The sequence below is a fragment of the Ascaphus truei genome, chromosome 2, assembly GCF_040206685.1.
Source record: "Ascaphus truei isolate aAscTru1 chromosome 2, aAscTru1.hap1, whole genome shotgun sequence".
Classification (NCBI taxonomy): domain Eukaryota; kingdom Metazoa; phylum Chordata; class Amphibia; order Anura; family Ascaphidae; genus Ascaphus; species Ascaphus truei.
In genome coordinates this window covers 300,862,207-300,881,269 of record NC_134484.1, presented here as the reverse complement: position 1 = coordinate 300,881,269, position 19,063 = coordinate 300,862,207, and positions in this window count along the sequence as shown.

The following is a 19,063-nucleotide window of genomic DNA, read 5'->3' as shown; positions in this document are numbered from 1 at the left end:
TACCAAAATAAGTGTGTATGCAAACAATGTACAGTAATAACTTATTTAAAATAAATAATTACTGTGCAGTATGACTTAATGCTACTTTACCTGTCTCCAAGGGTTAATCAATCTCCAGTCACTTAACCTTGAGGATTTCTCCAAAATCCTTGGGGAGTATATGCCTTATTTTAACCACTTTGTTGCCACAGACACTAACAAAAAAATGTTTTTTTCTCATATATTAATACCATGAAAAAGCTTCAAAAGATTGCTTTTAGTTTCTTAGCAAAAAGACATGACAAAGCATGACAAAAATGAATGGGAGTGATATGTTTAAGGAGTTAAATGTATTTGATCAACCCCATTTTAAACAATCAGAGTATATATTTAAAAAAAAAACATTTAGGGTCCTATTCATTATACTCCTTATATAGCTTTGGAATATTTTTTGCTAAAAAATTGTGAAGTATTGCAGAAGCCTTCTAAATAAAGGAGTTAATATGTAATAAAAATAAAAATACCACTTACCTTTTCCATTTTATATGTCTTCCATGATCTTCAGGGTCCAAGACCCAATGGAACTAATCCAAAGTGTTAATCCCATGGGTCAATCCCCACCATCAAAAAGCCAACTCTCACCCAAAAATAATTATTCTAATCTTTGCCACTTCAAGGCCCCCAAAATAAGCTATAAAAAATGCTTCACAAAAATTTTAAACCGAGGCCTCAAAAGAATTCTAACCTAGGACAATGACTTAAAGTAGTAATTCATAGGCAAGCTGCCCTATGTATTGCTAGCTTTGCTAACCAGTGTCAATCTCTTGGATAAACTAAAGAATGTCATTGCTTAATGGCTGATCCCTCTTGGACTCTCCCCAAGCATCATAATTTCAGATAGGGGAGAAAGCATTGCATGAGATCTACGACTTGGGAACTTTGTGCACATTCTTTGTTTTCCACACACTACCAACTTCATTGTACGTAATTTTCTGAAATTATAGGACTGTACAGGGATGCTGGATGTGGCACGTTAAATCCATAGTCTAGCGTGCAGAAAACTGCAACGGCTGCAAGAAAAGTATAATCCGCCATGACACCAGCTTCAGGAAAAGCAACAGGCCATCACCAGCTACACAGCAACCCATGATCTACAGAAAGATAGGACTCCAGCACACTTGACAATCATTGCACATTGGGACCTACTGTACTGAAACCATTTTAAGAAGCATGGGGAATAAGTTAAGACAGTGTCAGCCTGAGTTATGTCATGCATAGTTGCATAGTAGATGAGGTTGAAAAAAGACATACGTCCATCAAGTTCAACCTATGCTAAATTTCAACGACAGATACTTTTATTCTATATTTGTACTTGCAGTATATTGACCCAGAGGAAGACAAACGAAAAACCCCAGTGACATATAATTTAACGATATCTCAACAAGGAGAAAAAATAATCCCTTCCTGACTCCAAATATTGGCAATCAGATTACTCCCTGGATCAACATCCTTCCCATGTTTGCTTATTAACTGTATACCTTTCCTTTCTAAAAAGATGTTCAATCTTTTTTTGAAGCTATCTATTGTACCTGCCATCACAGTCTACATGGGTAATGAATTCCACATTTTAATTGCCCTTATTGTAAATAACCCTTTCCTTTGTTGCTGGTGAAATGTCCTTTCCTCCAACCTTAGGGTATTACCCATGTCATTTGTACTGCTCTTGGGTTGAATAGTTCCTTTAAAAGCTCCTTTTATTGTCCCCGAATATATTTGTATATAGTTATCATATTCCCTCCTAGATGCCTCTTTTCTAATGTAAACCAATCTAATTTAGCTAGCTTCTCCTCATAAATCAGATTATCCATCACCTTTTTAATTTGATGGCTCTTCACAGCACTCTCTAGTTCCATAATGCCTTTTCTATGGAGTGGTGCCCAAAATGATACTCCATATTCACGATGTGGTCTTATTAATGCTTTATATAGGGGCATAATTATGGTTACCTCCCTTCCATCCATTGCCCGTTGAATGCAAGATAAGATCTTATTAGCCTTTGCAGCTACTGCATGACTTTGGGCACTATTGCTAGGCCTGCTGTCTACTAGCACTCCTAAATCCTTCTCCATTAAAGATTCTCCTAATTTATCCCCATTTAATTTCGAAATTGCCTGTTTATTCTTGTCTCCCAAATGCATAACCTTACATTTATCTGTATTAAACCTCATCTGCCATTTACCTGCCCAAGTTTCAAGTCTATCCAACTCCTTCTAGAAAGAGATTACATACTGCTCTGATTCTACTACAGTACCTTACACAATTTAGTGTCATCAGCAAAGATGGAGATGTTGCTCTCTCTATGCCAACCTCAAGGTCATTAATAAACAAGTTAAAAAAGCAGTGATCCCAGTACCGATCCTTGAGGTACTCCACTCACAACTTTAGCCCAACCTGAACATACAACTTTTTACATTTCTAGAAAAGCAGAAGACCTTTAAAAAAATAAAAGTTCTAGATATTTTGGCCTTGTTCATGATCTCTCTGGTGTGCTCAATAAGGACACAATGGTCTCCACAATATTGACATCTAAGCAGCCCATTTTGGCAACCACGTTAAATCCTCAGTTGAAGCCAAATTTGCCTTCTTTCTTTTCACAGATTTTAACTCATGCAAAGATTTCCTTGTAGCCAAAGTGACAACTCATGTCCTTCTACTTCTCCCACTGAAACTACAATGTATCCTGTCGTTAGTAGCAGTACTTCCAAAAGCAGTATTGTTCCAATCAGGGAAAAGCAAGAAAAAAAATATTATACTGATACCATATAAAGGATTCAGAATATACAGTATCTAGTCAGGCATGCATGACAGCACATGATGAAAGGTCCAAGGATGGAACTGAAATGTAGTAAACTCTGATATTTCACCAATAAACTGCATGAATTGTAAGTAGAGCTCAACAAAGTTTTTTTTTTTTGCCAAACAAGCCTTTGAAAGTATCTTAAGAAAGGGTTTCAACTTTTTTCTATTTGTAAGATTGCGCATTAGTGTCAGCCACACTCTTTGTTCTTTTCTTACTTCACATAAACAATTACAGGCAGTCCTCGGTTATCCGACACAATGCGTTACTCAAAATGGCGTTGGATAGCAAAACGTTGTAAAGCGAAACACGTTTTCCCATAGGAACACTGTTTAAATGAAAGGTTCCGTTCCTGAAGGCATTTTTAATGCTAAAATACACAAAAAATTTACGCAGACAATAAGATATGCAGCACACACATAAATTATATAGTGCATATATTGTATTATATATATAATATAACATAATATATAATATAAAAATATAATATATTATATAGTATAATATAGTATAATATATATATTATATACACATAAACAACTTTTCAAAGTGACGTAAGAGCGTTGGATAAGCCGTTTTGGCGTTGTAAAAATGAACATAGGTATGCATTGCATAGCGTTGGATAAGCCATTCGTTGTAAAACGAAGCGTTGTAAAACGAGGACTGCCTGTATATGCTCAAAAGATTTTTGGTATTGACTTGTGCAAGACATGGCCAAAGATCTGGCTGCCAAGACTGAGACCTTCCAGAATGGTGTTTTTTTTTTTTTTTTTACATTATCCACTTATTTATTTTTCTGGATTGATTTGGTAGCAACCTTTGAGATAATTTTTTATTTTTTATTTTATATATATTCCCTGTTCACCCCACAAGTTACAAGTATATTAGTATCCTATTTTTGCACCTTGGCAGTATGGTTGCATTGATAGAGCATTATCTTGCTGTCAAGGCGTTTTCAACACCTATATCACCCATGACTTATCAGGCTCTATAGCACCTTTCAATCCTAAAGAATTGGAACTTTGGTAAGGTAAGTTTTAGACTTGACCAATAGTTACTTGTTTTGGGAGGTACTTTCGGGTGTAAAAAAACCACGGTTGAAAATTCATAGGAGGTTTTTCTGGCCTGGAGTATATGAGGAGGAGAAGAGATTGTGTCCATTATGCCCTGAGTGTCAGCTGACAGATCCACAATCTCGTTTAAAAGAACCACTGGTTCCATGAATTATCATTAATATTCCATTTGAACAACCTAGTTGGTTCTCTAAAGAAAAAGGTTAAGAGGCACCAACAGTGCTTTCTACTATCCCTCTTCAGACTTATGGATTACAGTAATTAAAAAATGTACTGGATTCTCAATGGAATGGTAGTGACACATTGTGACATTCTTGGAAATCTGGGAAGTCCTACATTCCTTGAAAGTTTTTTTCCCTTTAAACTTTTGCATAGGGGATATGAATGGGGTATTTTGAACATAGAAATAAAAATATGTAAAGCATGCACTCCTCACAGTACTCACTATAACAGAACATTAAGAGTGTAGTGTACCTACCAATGTTGATAATGGACCAGTCCTGTAGTGAATCCCATGGAAATTATATCTAAGATGAGAAGGCAGTGGGCACTCCAGAGATAAAGAAGAAAAGGATTTATTGGGTTGCATGAATTGCAGAGCTCGGGGGACACCTACACCCACAGTTCCTTAAATACCCTCTAAAGGATAGTCGTCGTCGTCGTCCCCCTCTTGAACAAAATGTAAAATCACTGCAGCGGACATCACCGCGGAGTGAAGTCATGCGTGTCCTCATATTGGTGTCATGAAGCATGACACATTAAGATAGGTGAAAGGAAGCCCTGAATTCAGTCCATCCTCCTTGAGGGGAAATATTCCTTAGTGAAAGAGACACAGAAAATAATGAGGGGATAATCAGATCTAGAAGCCCAGTGCTGGACATCTAAATAATAACAGGAGGATGGGGAAAAAGGTTAAAAATAAGTATATAGTGTTACATAAAAAATACTCTAAATATAGTAAATAATGTACATACTAGATAGGGCATAGGATAAAATAAAGAAATTGTTCTGTTTTTGCAGGTGTGAGCAATCCATAGCCAAAAACCTGTACAAAAAAGTGTCAAAACAATGTAATATCATCTTCTACCCAAGATGGACCTCTATCTACTACTGTATGCCGACTACCAGATATAAGAATAAGTATCAATATAAATAATTATCCAAGGCTTGAATTGGAGGGTGGGGGGAAAGGGGGGTTTGAGAAATATAAATATGAAAAAGATATCTATATAATAATAATCTTATATTATTATATCTCATATAGAACACGTTAAATAGTATTAGCTCAAATCACATATTTATGGATATACAGTTGTGTAAAAAAGAAAGTATACCCTCTTTGAATTCTATGGTTTTACATATCATGACATAATAACAATCATCTGTTCCTTAACAGGTCTTAAAATTAGGTAAATACAACCTCAGATGAACAACAACACATGACATATTACACCGTGTCATGATTTATTTAAGAAAAATAAAGCCAAAATGGGGAAGCTATGTGTGAAAAATAAGAACACCCTTATTGCTTCCATAGGAATTAAGATGCTAAGTAGCAGACAGGTGCTGCTAATCAAATGCCCTTGATTAATTGATCATCAGTGTGAGGATTCACCACCCTGGCAGTCGCAGATCGTCTCCTCACCTCAATAACCCTTCGTGACTGACACTCAGGATGCGCCATCTCGTGGTCCCATTACTCGCGAGCACGTGGAACTTGCGCGGCCTGACTCTCCACCCACGGGTTCTGACTCCGCTCCCTTCTCTGACGCACGACGGCTGCACTCATCCAGCCTCCCAGCTGACTTGCGTTCCAAGCTCCACCCCTGCTCTAATGATAGACAGGACCAGCGTGGGAGTGACACGCATCTCAGGCTCCGCCCCCTGACCTCCGTGACGCACGCGGGTCGTCGCGCGATCAATTCCGCCCCCATCCCTGATTCGGCTGCATCATAGGGCACACCTCTGTGCACCAGCAGCCTATTGGAGTCTACTTTCTGGTTCCGCCCTGGCTAGCTATTGGAGGCTCCTTCTTTATATACCTTCCTGCTGCATACTCTCATTGCTGAGCATAGTCTAGTGTGACACCGTGCCTTGCTGCATTCCAGTTCCTGTGACCTTGCCTTGCCTGTTAACCTCTTGTTGCCTGACCCTGCATATCTCTTGGACTCCGCACCTCTTCTCTCCTGATCCAGCAACGAACGACCACTCTCCTGTTGCCAGTCCTGACCTTGGCTAAGTACTCCAAACATCCGATACTCTCCTATCCTGAACCTGGCTACGTACCCCGACGATCCGCTACTCTCCAATCCCGAACTTGGCTACGCACCCTGATGATCCGCAACTCTTCACTCCTGACCTGGCAAGTACTTATTACTATTCTCCAATCTATAATCCTGACCTGGCTTGCATGACTACTCTACATCCTAGGCGCGCCGCGTGGCTGTGGGTCAGCGTTAACCAATTCCCTACCTCAGCACCGCGGTCGCGCTTCGTTTGTGGTGAACTACACGTTACAGTATGCTCAGCCACACAAACTTCGACCCCGCTGAGGTAGGAAGAGTCCTGTGCACACACACAAGCTACCTGTCTACCCTAGAGGAAAAAATTGTGGGTAGTGAGCAAAATATGCTCTTCCTTTAGGAGGACTTTCGCTCTCTTTCTCGTACCCTACAGGTACTGGGTCCCCCTCTTGTGCTGTTCCTGATCTTTCCACTACTTCAGCTTTCCCTTTCCCCCTAGAACCTCGTTTACCTGCCCCCAACCGCTATGATGGTGACCCTCACGAATGCCGGGGTTCTTTGAATCAATGCTTTATACAATTTGAAATGAATCCTTCACGCTACACTGCACCCCGTGCCAAGGTGGCGTATATTGTTTCTCTTCTTATAGATGATGCTCTAGCCTGGGCCTCTCCCATCTGGGAACGAAGATCCAACCTCACACAGCATATCTGAGCCTTTGCCCGGGAGTTCCAGAAACTGTTTGATAGACACGTTCGTAAGGTATGTGCTTTCTCTGCACCTTTTCATGTTTCTCAACGCAATCGTCCAGTCGCCAAATACGCACTCGAGTTTAGAACTATAGCTGCAGAAACTGACTGGAACGATGAAGCTTTGGTCGCTTCCTTTTGGCAAGGATTATCTGAAGCCTTGAAAGATGAGCTGGCAGCCTATGAACATCCCACTGATTTGGAAGAACTTATTGCCGTCTGTATTAAAGTGGATCGTCGCCTCCTGGAGAGGAGATCAGAGAAGGCTCATCATCGTGTCACCCCATCCCAGATCAATCCCGGTCAGATGAGCCAAGCTGAAATTTCTTCTCCGGATACGTCCGAGCCTTTGCAATTAGGGGGTACTGGTCTCTCCAAATCTGAGAAATTATGATGCAAGAATGCCGGTCTATGCCTTTACTGCTGTGTTTCTGGACATTTTGCATATTTCTGTCCCCAAAAGTCGGGAAACGCAAAGTTCCCATGAGACCCAGGGGAGTTTCATTGGGAATGCGTTTTCCCTCCCCTATTTCTACTGACAACCCTTCTCGCATTCTTGTCCCCATTACTCTCTATGGGGAGGGCTTCCAAGTATCTACACTTGCTTTCCTCGATTCAGGTTCCGGAGGAAACTTCATAGATCAAGCTTTCGCAGAACGCCATCTGGTTCCGACCAGGTGCAGAAAGAAGCCCATCGCTCTTGAAGCCATTGACGGAAGACCTCTGCAGCCGGTGTTTTTCTCCTTGGAGACAGAGGTGCTTCAACTCAAGGTACAAAATACACACCTGGAAAAGATCCAATTCAATGTTATCCACACTCCTTCCATCAGCGTGATCCTCGGGCTACCCTGGCTACAGATACACAACCCTCCGGTGAATTGGCTCAATAAGGAACCCATTAAATGGAGTGCCTTTTGCCATAAGAACTGCATCCTTGAAGCAAGTAGCATTGGGGGTTCCACAGTGTCCGAGGAGAAGGATAGGGTACAAGTGCCAGAAGAGTATGCTGAATTCCGGGAAGTCTTCGATAAGGTCAGATCGGATGTTCTTCCCCCTCACCGCTCGTTCGATTGTCCCTTTCATCTACTTCCAGACACCACACCTCCTAGAGGGACTTCCTATCCATTGTCTATGCCTGAAACCAAGGCAATGAAGGAAAATATTGCAGAGAAATTACAGAAGGGATTTATACGTAAGTCCACCTCCCCTGCGGGCGCAGGGTTTTTCTTTGTGAAGAAAAAGGACGGAACCTTATGCCCTTGCATAGACTATCGGTCTCTCAACAAAATCACCATCAAAAAACGCTACCTTTTGCCCCTCATTTCTGAACTGTTTGATCGATTACAAGGAACGAGTATTTTTTCTAAATTGGATTTACGAGGTGCCTATAATCTTGTCAGGATCCGTCAAGGTGATGAATGGAAGACTGCTTTCAACATTATGAGTACTTGGCCATGCCTTTTGATCTGTGCAATGTCCCAGCCATTTTTCAGGATTTCGTAAATGAAGTTTTCAGGGATCTTCTTAACTCCTTTGTAATCGTCTATCTCGATGACATTAATATTCTCTAAATCCAGACAGGAATACATCTCTCACGTGAAACAAGTGCTCCTTCGCTTACGCAAGAACAAACTTTTTGCCAAACTGGAGAAATGTCATTTTCATCAAATATCTACCATTTGCCTAGGGTACATCATTTCTGATACCGGCCTCACCATGGATTACGCCAAGGTCGAAGCAGTCCTGGATTGGCCACAACCGATTACCCTTAAAGCAGTACAGCATTTTCTTGGATTCTCAAATTAGTATCGTAGGTTCATCCAAAATGTCTCTTCCTTAGTCGCTCCACTTACGGAATTAACCAAGAAAGGAGTGGACCCTGCTTCCTGGCCCGCTACTGCACTTCAGTCTTTTGCCCGTCTCAAGAAGGCCTTTGTGTCCGCCCCTATTCTTATTCATCCTGATCCCAAACTTCCTTTTACTCTTGAGGTTGATGCTTCTGATGTGGGTGTAGGCGCTGTTCTGACTCAAAGGAAGAATTCACTACCCAGGTTGCATCCATGTGCGTTCTTTTCGGAAAAAAATTCTCCGGCCCAATGCAACTACGATGTTGGGAACCGGGAACTCTTAGCCATGAAATTGGCCATTGAAGAATGGAGACATCTGCTGGAGGGTACCGAAGATCCGATAACTATCCTCACGGATCATAAGAACTTGCTTTACATTAAAGGCGCACGTCGCCCGGGAGCCCGTCAAGCCAGATGGTCGCTATTATTCTCTAGATTTAATTTTATCATTTCCTACCTTCCCGGATCCAAGAATGTCAAAGCTGATGCCTTCGCTCGGCAATTTTCCCTGGACGACAAGACTGAGGATCAGCAAAAACCCATTTTACCGCCCAAATGTATTCTCTTGGCCACATCATTTGGAGCGCTCAAGGACATTGTCCGTCAACAAAGTCACATCCCTTCTGGCATCTCACCTCTGCAGGACCGTCTCTTCACTTCGTCCCTGCACCATAAGAAGGTCCTCGAATGGAGCCATTTGTCCAAATCTGCAGGCCATGCCGGCACCAAAAGGACTCTGGACCTCATCTCTCGCACCTTTTGGTGGCCAGGAATGCAAAAGGACATAAAACAAAATTGTAGCTGCGTGCCCTACGTGTACCAGGACTAAGATGCCCAGGATACCTCCTGCAGGTCTCCTTCAACCTCTACCCGTTCCGGATCGGCCATGGACACATTTGTCCATGGATTTCAATGTGGACTTGCCTAGTTCCAAGGGTCTGAACACGAATCTTGTAGTAGTGGACCGATTCTCGAAGCAGGCCCATTTCATACCCCTCAAGGGTCTGCCCAATTCTCCCAGATTAGCTGACATCTTCATCAGGGAGATCTTTCGGTTACATGGAGTACCCTTGGTAATCGTTTCAGATAGAGGCTCGCAATTTATTTCTCGTTTCTGGCGCTCGTTTTGTCTCGTTTTGTCTTCCTCAGGGGTCTCAGCGGCTGATGACAGATTAAAAACTTTACAAGACTTGTGAAAAAGATCCAGGACAACATCAGGCAAGCAGTCAATAGGCAAAAGAATCAGGCAGATCGTCATTACAGACCTGCTCTGGACCTTAAACCTGATGACAAGGTCTGGTTGTCATCCAGGAACATCAGGCTGAAAGTCCCCTCTATGAAGTTCGCACCCAGATTTCTTGGACCCTTTGCTATCTCTGAAAGGATCAATCCGGTGGCGTATTGCCTCGCTCTCCCGCCTTCCATGAGGATCCCTTCCGTATTTCATGTTTCACTTCTCAAACCTGTGGTCCAGAATGCCTTTTCAGTTCCGGTGCCTCCCACTTCTCCTCTCATGGTTCAAGGACAACCTGAATAAGAGATCCAATCTATTCTTGACTCTAAGATCTCCAGAGGATCGCTGCACTATCTGGTGCATTGGAGAGGTTTCGGCCCGGAGGAAAGATCCTGGATTCCGAGTCATCGGGTCCACGCAGCCAAACTAGTTTGCATGTTTCATACCAAATTCCCTGAGAAACCATTGTGGAGTCGCCCGAAGGTCACTCCTAAAGGGGGGGGGGGTGGAACTGTGAGGAATCGCTATCCTCACGGTCGCAGACCATCTCCTCACCTCAACAAACCTTCCATGATGGACACTCAGGATGCGCGATCTCGTGGTCCCACTACGTGATCTTGCGCGGTCTGATTCCCTGTCTGCCCCCCGCTCTGATGCATGACGGGTGCGCTCGTCCAGCCTCCCCGCTGACGCGCATTCCAAGCCCCGCCCCCGCTCCTCGAGCTCCGCCTCCTAACCTCTGTGACACGTGCGGGTCGGCGTGCGATTGATCCCGCCCCCTCTTACTCTAAGGACCCCCAGAACCGGCGTGAAAGTGCGGCGTGCTCCAGGCTCCGCCCCCTGCCCTCCGTTATGTGCGTGGGTCGGCGCGTAATTGGTTCCGCCCCCATATCCTATTAGGCTGCAACCTAGGGCACACCTCTGTGCACCAGCAGCCTATCGATGGTTACTTCCTGGTTCCGCCCAGGCTGGCTATTGGAGGCCCTGCCTTTATATACCTTGCTGCTGCCTTCATTCTTTGCTGGGCATAGTCTAGTGTGACGCCGTGCCTTGCTGCATTCCAGTTCCTGTGACCTTGCCTTGCCTTGCCTTACTGAGTAACCTCTTGTTGCCTGACCTTGCTTGTCTCTTGAAGTCCGCACCTTTCCTCTCCTGATCCGGCTATGAACGACCATTCTCCTGTCTCCAGTCCTGACCTTGGCTAAGTACCCCGACGATCCGCTACTCTCCAATCCCGAACTTGGCTACACACTCAGATGATCCGCAACTCTCCACTCCACACCTGGCAGGTACTGACACTATTCTCCAATCTGTAACCCTCACCTGGCTTGAATGACTACTATACATCCTAGGCGCACCCGCATGGCTGTGGGTCAGCGTTAACCGATTTCCTTCCTCAGCACCATGGTCGCACTTCGTTTGTGGTGAGCTACGCGTTACACCAATACCTGGAGAATCAGATTGCTTCCCTTACTCAAAACCTGGCCACAGTTTCTCTTAACCAATCACAATCCAGAATTATTAGACCTGCTACCCTGTCTGTTTCTTCCCTTGAAGCCTCTCTCTCCCTCGAGCCACGTCTCCCCACTCCCAATTGATATGCGGGAGATCCCCATGGATGCCAAGATTTCCTCAACCAATGTGACATTCAGTTCCCGTTAACTCCTTCCCGCTTCTCTTCTGATAGATCTAAGGTGGTGTATATTATCACTTTATTAACCGGAGACGCATTAGCATGGGCATCCCCCATCTGGGAGCAGAGACCGGAGCTTATCCAAGACTTCCCACGCTTCAAGAAGGAATTTAAGCAAGTCTTTGACACCCCTGGCCGTAAGATTACTGCTGTTTCTACTTTATTTCACATTTCTCAGGGTCAAAGACCAGTTGCAAGATACGCTCTGGAATTTCGGACCATCGCAGCAGAGATGGGCTGGAACGATGAGTCGTTATCTGCAGCTTTCTGGCAAGGTCCATCAGAGACATTAAAGAATGAATTAGCTGCTCAAGAAAGACCCACGGTGCTCGAGGTTCTTATTGTCATGTGTATTAGGGTGGATCAACGCCTTCAAGAAAGGAGGCTTGAGCAACATCACTCATGTTCTCTCACACCAACTGCTCTTGTTCCCAGTCTCTCTCCTTCTATTTTCCTAGCTCTTGAGGCTCAAGAACCAATGCAGTTAGGAAGTCATCAGCTCTCCCCTTCAAAGAAACAACGTCGGAGAACTGGAGGATTATGTCTTTACTGCAAACTGACGGGTCACCTGGTGCTTCACTGTTCCACGAAGCCGGGAAACACCAACACCCAATGAGGTATAAAGGGGTATCATTTCTTCTTCCCCTCCTAATAAGAGAGGTCTACCTACCAGGGTCATGCTGACTATCTTCCTTGAGGGTTCTGGCTTCCTAGTTCCTGCCTCTGCCTTCATCAACATCGGGTCTCGGGGAAATTTTGTGGATCAAGATTTCGCTACCAAACATAAAATTCCTCTGATCAAGAAATCAATACCAGTGGGTCTAGAGGCTATCAACGGACGTACTCTCCAGCCAGCCTTCATTTCATTGGAGACTCCTACTCGTACTCTCTCCACTAGTGACGGTCACAAGGAAAAATATCACTGGATGTTATTCATTCACCCTCTGTACAGGTAATTCTAGGCCTTCCTTGGCTTCAACAACACAATCCGCTTATAGACTGGACAGACATGAGACCTATACAATGGGGTGTTGCCTCAGAGATTGCTCCTTAATCCTCGGTACAACTTATTACTGGCTTAGAGACCAGCACTCCTGCCAAACCTATACTTTCTGAAGTATATGCCGAGTTCATTGATGTTTTTGATAAGGTCTGCTCTGAAACTTTACTTCTGCACCGCCCTTATGATTGCCCCATAGAGCTTGTGCCCAGTGCCTTCCTTCCTAAAGGCAGTTCTTATAGTGTGCCATCAACATCACTCTCGCTCTATCACACTGTATCGAAATTGTGGGTAGCCAGCGCATTAATAAAGGCAGTGTGCTCGGCTGGTTACCCCTATTTTGCATTGGGGATGAAGGGGTTAATTTTCCATGCACTGTACATGTATTATTTTTCCCTCTGTCCCTTGTTGTCCCCATTTTGCAGGATTATATGTTTGTTTGAGGAGGTACCCGGGCGCTATCTCTATGTGGCTTATCTGATGTGCAGAAGTATAAAAATAGTGGTGTAATACTGCCTGTAAATGGTTTTCGAGTGGTATCCTCTCGTGACTCGGAACCCCAGCAGGATCTATCCAGGACCCTTATAGGTAATGAATACAAAAAGGATGGGGGAGCACAATGGTTGGAAACAGGCAGTGTTAGAGAACTGGTAATTGCTCTTTAAGGTGAAGCGGTTATATCTTGAGCGGGTGTGTTAGCTCAGGTGTCTAATCTCTAATTGGAAGGATAGGCACACATGGGTGTACGTGTGTTGGTGTGAAGGTGAAATAAAATAAAGATATATGAAACTTACACGGCCTTGTGTAAGCCCTGTCACATCAAGGTTTCTTTGGGAGTCCCGTGTGCTTCTGATGAGGCTTTTCTTCTTGCGATGCGGGTTCTTCTTCTTGATGTAGCGGCCACTTACTTCGTTGATTCACAGTGCCACTCCAGGGGGATTTCCTCTCGTATAAATAGAAACGGAACAGGATTATATGTGCCTGCAGTAGTGTATGCAATGGTAAACTGACATTCTTGGCTTTGGACACAAGATGCCGCTGTGAGTTAATTGGATACGCGTGGCGTGATCTCTTTGTTCCATTGCCAAGTATAGGTATCCATTACTGAGACTGGAAGCCGTAACCACAGAGTCAATTGAATCAAAGGGCTGAGGTTTCCAATCTCAAGTGGTACTCGGATACAATGTATTTCCCTCCCGGTTAGTCAGCGTAACTTGAATGGCGGCTGTTCAATTAGCGTGGGAACTCGGTCAATTGACGTGAGACCCCTGTAACCGCAAGTCAATTGATGTGAGAACCCCATAGCCTAGCATTGCCAGTTCAAGGAGAAGCCATAACTCGGGAAGGAAATGGGCTAGCAACCTGAAATTTGGTGTGTAGCCCCTGTGTAACATTCCAAGCACACACATATCAAAATTATAGATATATAAATGTAGGATAAGGGGAACACATATTTTTAATAAAGTGGATTTTAGTTGCAGATTTAAAAGGACAGGCAGGATGCCTTTTTTCTATCTGCCTTTGATAGTCAACTAGCCACCAAATGTTTTGACACCTATGAGCTGGGTCACTTTCCTATGCAAGCTTCATAGACCTCCTGCTGGGCCAATGCCGGTGAGTCTAGGGAAGTGTGGCATATGAAAGCCCCAGAGTCAGGATGTGTGAATTAGCCAGGATGGTTGCTAAATAGGAAATCCTATTAGCCATCTGGGTTAGCTCACACCCTGAGTCCCCATCCCCAGCCAGGGAGACGCGAGGTAGAAAGGGGAGTACACATATGCTAAGCAGGCCAGGTAGCAATGTCGCACAGGAGCTGTGTTAGCAGGAAATCCCTAGAGTGCCCACTCTCCAAACTGAGGGCATGTAAGGGATTGGGGAATGAGAAAATTCCCACGAGGGGGATTGGGTGGGCATGTTGGAGATAGGCTCTCAAACCCTATATACATGCAGCCCAAGCTATCCCCGTTGTCTTTTGTTTTCCATTCTACAATGTGAGCGGATTTCCATCATGCTTCTAACAGCGGATAAGAGCAGCAACAACCCTGGGACGCAAAGAGTCTTATCACCATCGGAACCAAGAACATAACTCTGCGCCAGGACTCCGTTATTGCTGGGGGTATCTATCAGACTTCAACGGACCAGAAAGAACTTTGCAGTACTCACAGAACGATTGGGCTGGCAATTTGCGCCTTTGCAAAAAGACTGCAATTTAAAGGACAATATTCTGGTGCTTTACACTTTTGTGGACATTCTATCCCCTTTACCTATTCAGTAAGTGTTTTTATTAAGTGTATTCTAAGGTTGGGGAGAAAGCACTAGGGTTAGGGAGTGATCACAGAACCACACCAATTGAAACAAATAATGAGTGAATAAATGGTAATCCAAAAAAGTGGGTGCAAACTGTGAACTGAAAAGTGAATCAGAAAAAGGGGGGAAGGAAAACACAAAATGGATGTGTCTCCTGAAAGAATTCACTATACTGCACTCCTACTTAATTTAAAATTTAACTTTTAATATATTTACATTAAACATATGTTACCAAAACGTTGTGTATTGTGCATTAAGAATAAATTAAATTGACAATACCTAGCGTCTGTGTCAGTGAATGTGCGTTGGAATGGTCTCAAACAACAAATTGTAGTAGAGATTACAGGACACAGGACGCTAATAGTCAGGGTATAAACCCCTCTGGGGCACCTATGAGATCAGGTACACGTGTAATTATAAATATAACTTACAAACTCAGTGACTGATTGTGTCGTGAAAATACAGCAGCCCTGCTTAGACTTTTGAACCACAGAGCACTTAAGGATGTCAGTTAAGAATGTATTACCATCCAATATATATGAAAGTGCTACTGATAGTATAGTGATGGAGGGTAAATGATTCACAGCATAGTGAAACAATTGTTCACAGCATTTTGATCAGTGAATCATTCTACAGCACACTCCAAATAATCATATCGTATAAAGAGCAGGAATGCTTGCGCACTGAGTGTTAGTGAAAATACCCAATTCAGATCTACATAGATAGAGCCAGGAGACTACAGAGCACTACATAAAAGCAGCTCCAAGTAGGAGACTGACAACATTGCGCGTCCAACGCGCGTTTCCCTACAGCAAAGGAGCTTCCTCAGGGACAAATTTGCTGGGGGGAGGAAGAATGAACCCTTATATACCCAAACAGTACCTTGATTGCAGATTGAACAATTAACAGCTGTTGCACATGCGCAGTTGGTCCGTTGCCAAACTAAACCCCTCAAACTACAAAAATGCTTAATAAAACATCTGGGTAGGTTCCCACACATACAGCAACAAAAGTGCTGAGTTAGTGTGTAAAATCGAGTGTTTTTAGGGCTTATATAACAGTGTGGCATGAATCGGCGAGATTGGAGTCCAATGAGCATGCGCGCGGACTCAGAAAATCCAACAAACCAGAGTAAAACACACTGCGCATGCGTGGACACTTAGAGTAAAAGTGGCTAAATCAAAGTTAATGCTGTGCGCATGCGCGAAGACTTGTAGACTCTAGCCCGATGTCCATGTGACTGCGCATGCACGGAGACTCCAGAAATACCTCATATAGAGGCGCATGTGCAGGGGACTAAGGCAACAATACTGCCATAGTCCAGGCATAATGCGCATGCGTTCGGACTCCGAAATTTTTGGCTTACTGCCATCTATAGTTGCGCGCAGTGCGCATGCGTCGGGACGTAGAAAATTTCCACAAAAATAAATAATGTTCATATCGCGCATGCGTGGGCACTTAGAAATATTTAGCCTTATTAACAAAAAGTGTGATTTTGTTTGTTCAATCGATCTGTGCTCATACAATATAGTTGGAAAAGGTCATGATATACATGTAAGCCCTAGATGGTACATATAGAGCTTTTGATGTACACATAGTGAATAATCTTTAAAAGCTCATGCCCTAGATGTTGGCAAGTAAGAAGGGTATTATTGAATATGTGACAGATGATAATCAATTTAATGGTGGGTAAGGGTCTATAGTGCCTTATGTAACTATTTTGTGCAGAGTATAATTGCAGAGATTAAGTTGTATGTACTCCCCCATAGTGATATACTGCACAATGTGTCAGGCTTGGAGGTAGTGGTAGGATGAATAAAGAAATTAAAAAAACAATTTATGTATATGCATATAGTAATTTTGCGTAGAATTTTCATTGTATAATTACCATTCTATACACATGTAGCATACATACTGCACCGACACACTTTATTCGAGCAAATACCCAGTATGTACCTGGCAGATACCTGGAATGCGCCACTCCTCACCTCTGACAAGCCCCGTTGTGTTTGCCTTCCCAGCCTGGGTTCATGCCTGGCTGACGGGCGGCTGATCTGTTAAATGATAATGATTAGGATTTAATAGGCTGCAATGCTTCGCGTGTCTACCAGATGGCATAAATTCATGAATTGTAATGCAGTATATATATATATATACTGTGCAGTATTGCAGCCAGCGGGAATAAAATGCTTCAATCCCTGCTTGGAAAATACCTCAATGCACTCGGGCAGAAAACAGTCACAAACCTCAATACACCCGGGTATACCCGAATTCGTGGGACTAGCCCAGCTCGAATAAAGTGTGTCGCCAGTGTAACTAAGGTTGTCGTGTGTCTGTCTAGTATGGAAATAAATGACAATTTATTTTGCTCAACTTGTATACTCAATCTACTTCCCCAAAATATAAAATTGTTGATAAGTTCCGTCCATCGTGACAGGCGTTATTTACTGGTGGCAGTGTGTGGGATACTGATTGAGCCTATATTGCAGTTTCCTGCGGGGCTCTGTAATATAGTGAGGACCTCGTGGCTTGCGAGCTCCTCAGACAAGTGGCAACTTACACACACTTCTAAAGAAGCACGAGATAATTCACTTGTCTCTTGACCCATACCCAGAAGGCACCATGAGTCTGCGCTCAGGAAGGTTTCATTCCTGGAACCGAGAGCAAGTCGTGGAGAAATGTAGGGATATGGCTTAACGACAGACGATCGTTCCAAGAGTCAGCTGGAGGAGGATTTAGAAGAATATGAGGGCAGAGCGGCTCTATTAGCTGCTGTGGCAGCAGACGGTACTCAGCCCGGAGGATAGGAGGTCCCTCCAACTCCGGGGCTGCAAGGACAGGGGGAGGATGTTACCGACCAGCCGGTCGTGGGTGGCTTGTGCCAGGGGGTGCGGAGGGGTTTGCGGCTGTGGCCGCCAGACTGCCGGCCACTGGACTCGGAGCACTGCTTGCCACCTGGGGAGAGGGAATCAGCTACGAGGAGAGGTTAAAACTCCTCTCGATCACAGTTGGAAAGGGTTCCCAATCCCACCTTGTAAACGGGGGACAAGAACTTTCCCGGACGGATCACCACAGTTTTAGCAAGTTCATTGACGGCACGGATGACCTAGACTCATTTCAAAATGATTTTGAGAATCAGTGTGGCCGGTTCCAAATACCAAAAAGGGACTGGGTGGTCAAGCTATGACCACTACTATCCGGCAAAGCCAACAGAACTTTGATGAAGCTTCCCGATGTGGATGCTGATCACTATGGGCATGTGAAGCGTAAGCTGCTGGTCCAGTATGCCCTGACACCTGAGGGGTATAGGAGCAAGTTCCCAACGGGGGATGTGAACCCTGGGGAATTATTTGTGGACTATGCTAACAGAATGGTCAGGCACGGGACCCAGTGGGTCACAGGGTATGAGGCTACCAAGTACCATACCTTGCTGGACTTAATCTTTCAAGAACAATTGATGCAACGTTTTCCCCCAAAAATACAGTCTTGGATCTTTGACCATAAGCCCAAGACCTGGAAGGACACTGCCCGGATGGCTGATGAGTATGTGGCCAGCAGAATTGTGCTGGATGACCCAGCAGTTCCCAAAGCAGGGGCCCGAGCAGCCCCAGGAGCTAAAATTACCCATCAGTGGACAGTTAAACCTGCAGCCGCAAGCAAAGCGCCAAAAGCTGCAGAGTTCAAACACGAGAGGAGGTGTTTTGCTTGCAATATGGTCGGGCACCTAAGACCCGATTGCTCGGACCGGGACCGGTCCGGAGGACTCCATCAGGGGCACCGCTCCCAAGCAGCAAAACCAGTAAACCAGTCGTTCGTGTGCGACTGGCACCATCGGAGGGGACAAGCACAGCCGTGATGCCAGACAACAGAGCGATGACCACGGAGGCACCAACCCTTGCCGACTCAGGACCTGCAGTGGAGGACAGAGGACATCAGGTTGCACCAGTCGGGCTGCAACCCAACGATGCCCCGCAGATGCATCTGCGGAAGGTGACCATCGGATACCGGCAAGCAGACGGGTTGCTGGACTCCGGTACCACTGTGACTCTAGTTCGCCCTGATATGGTGCGGCCAGAGGATT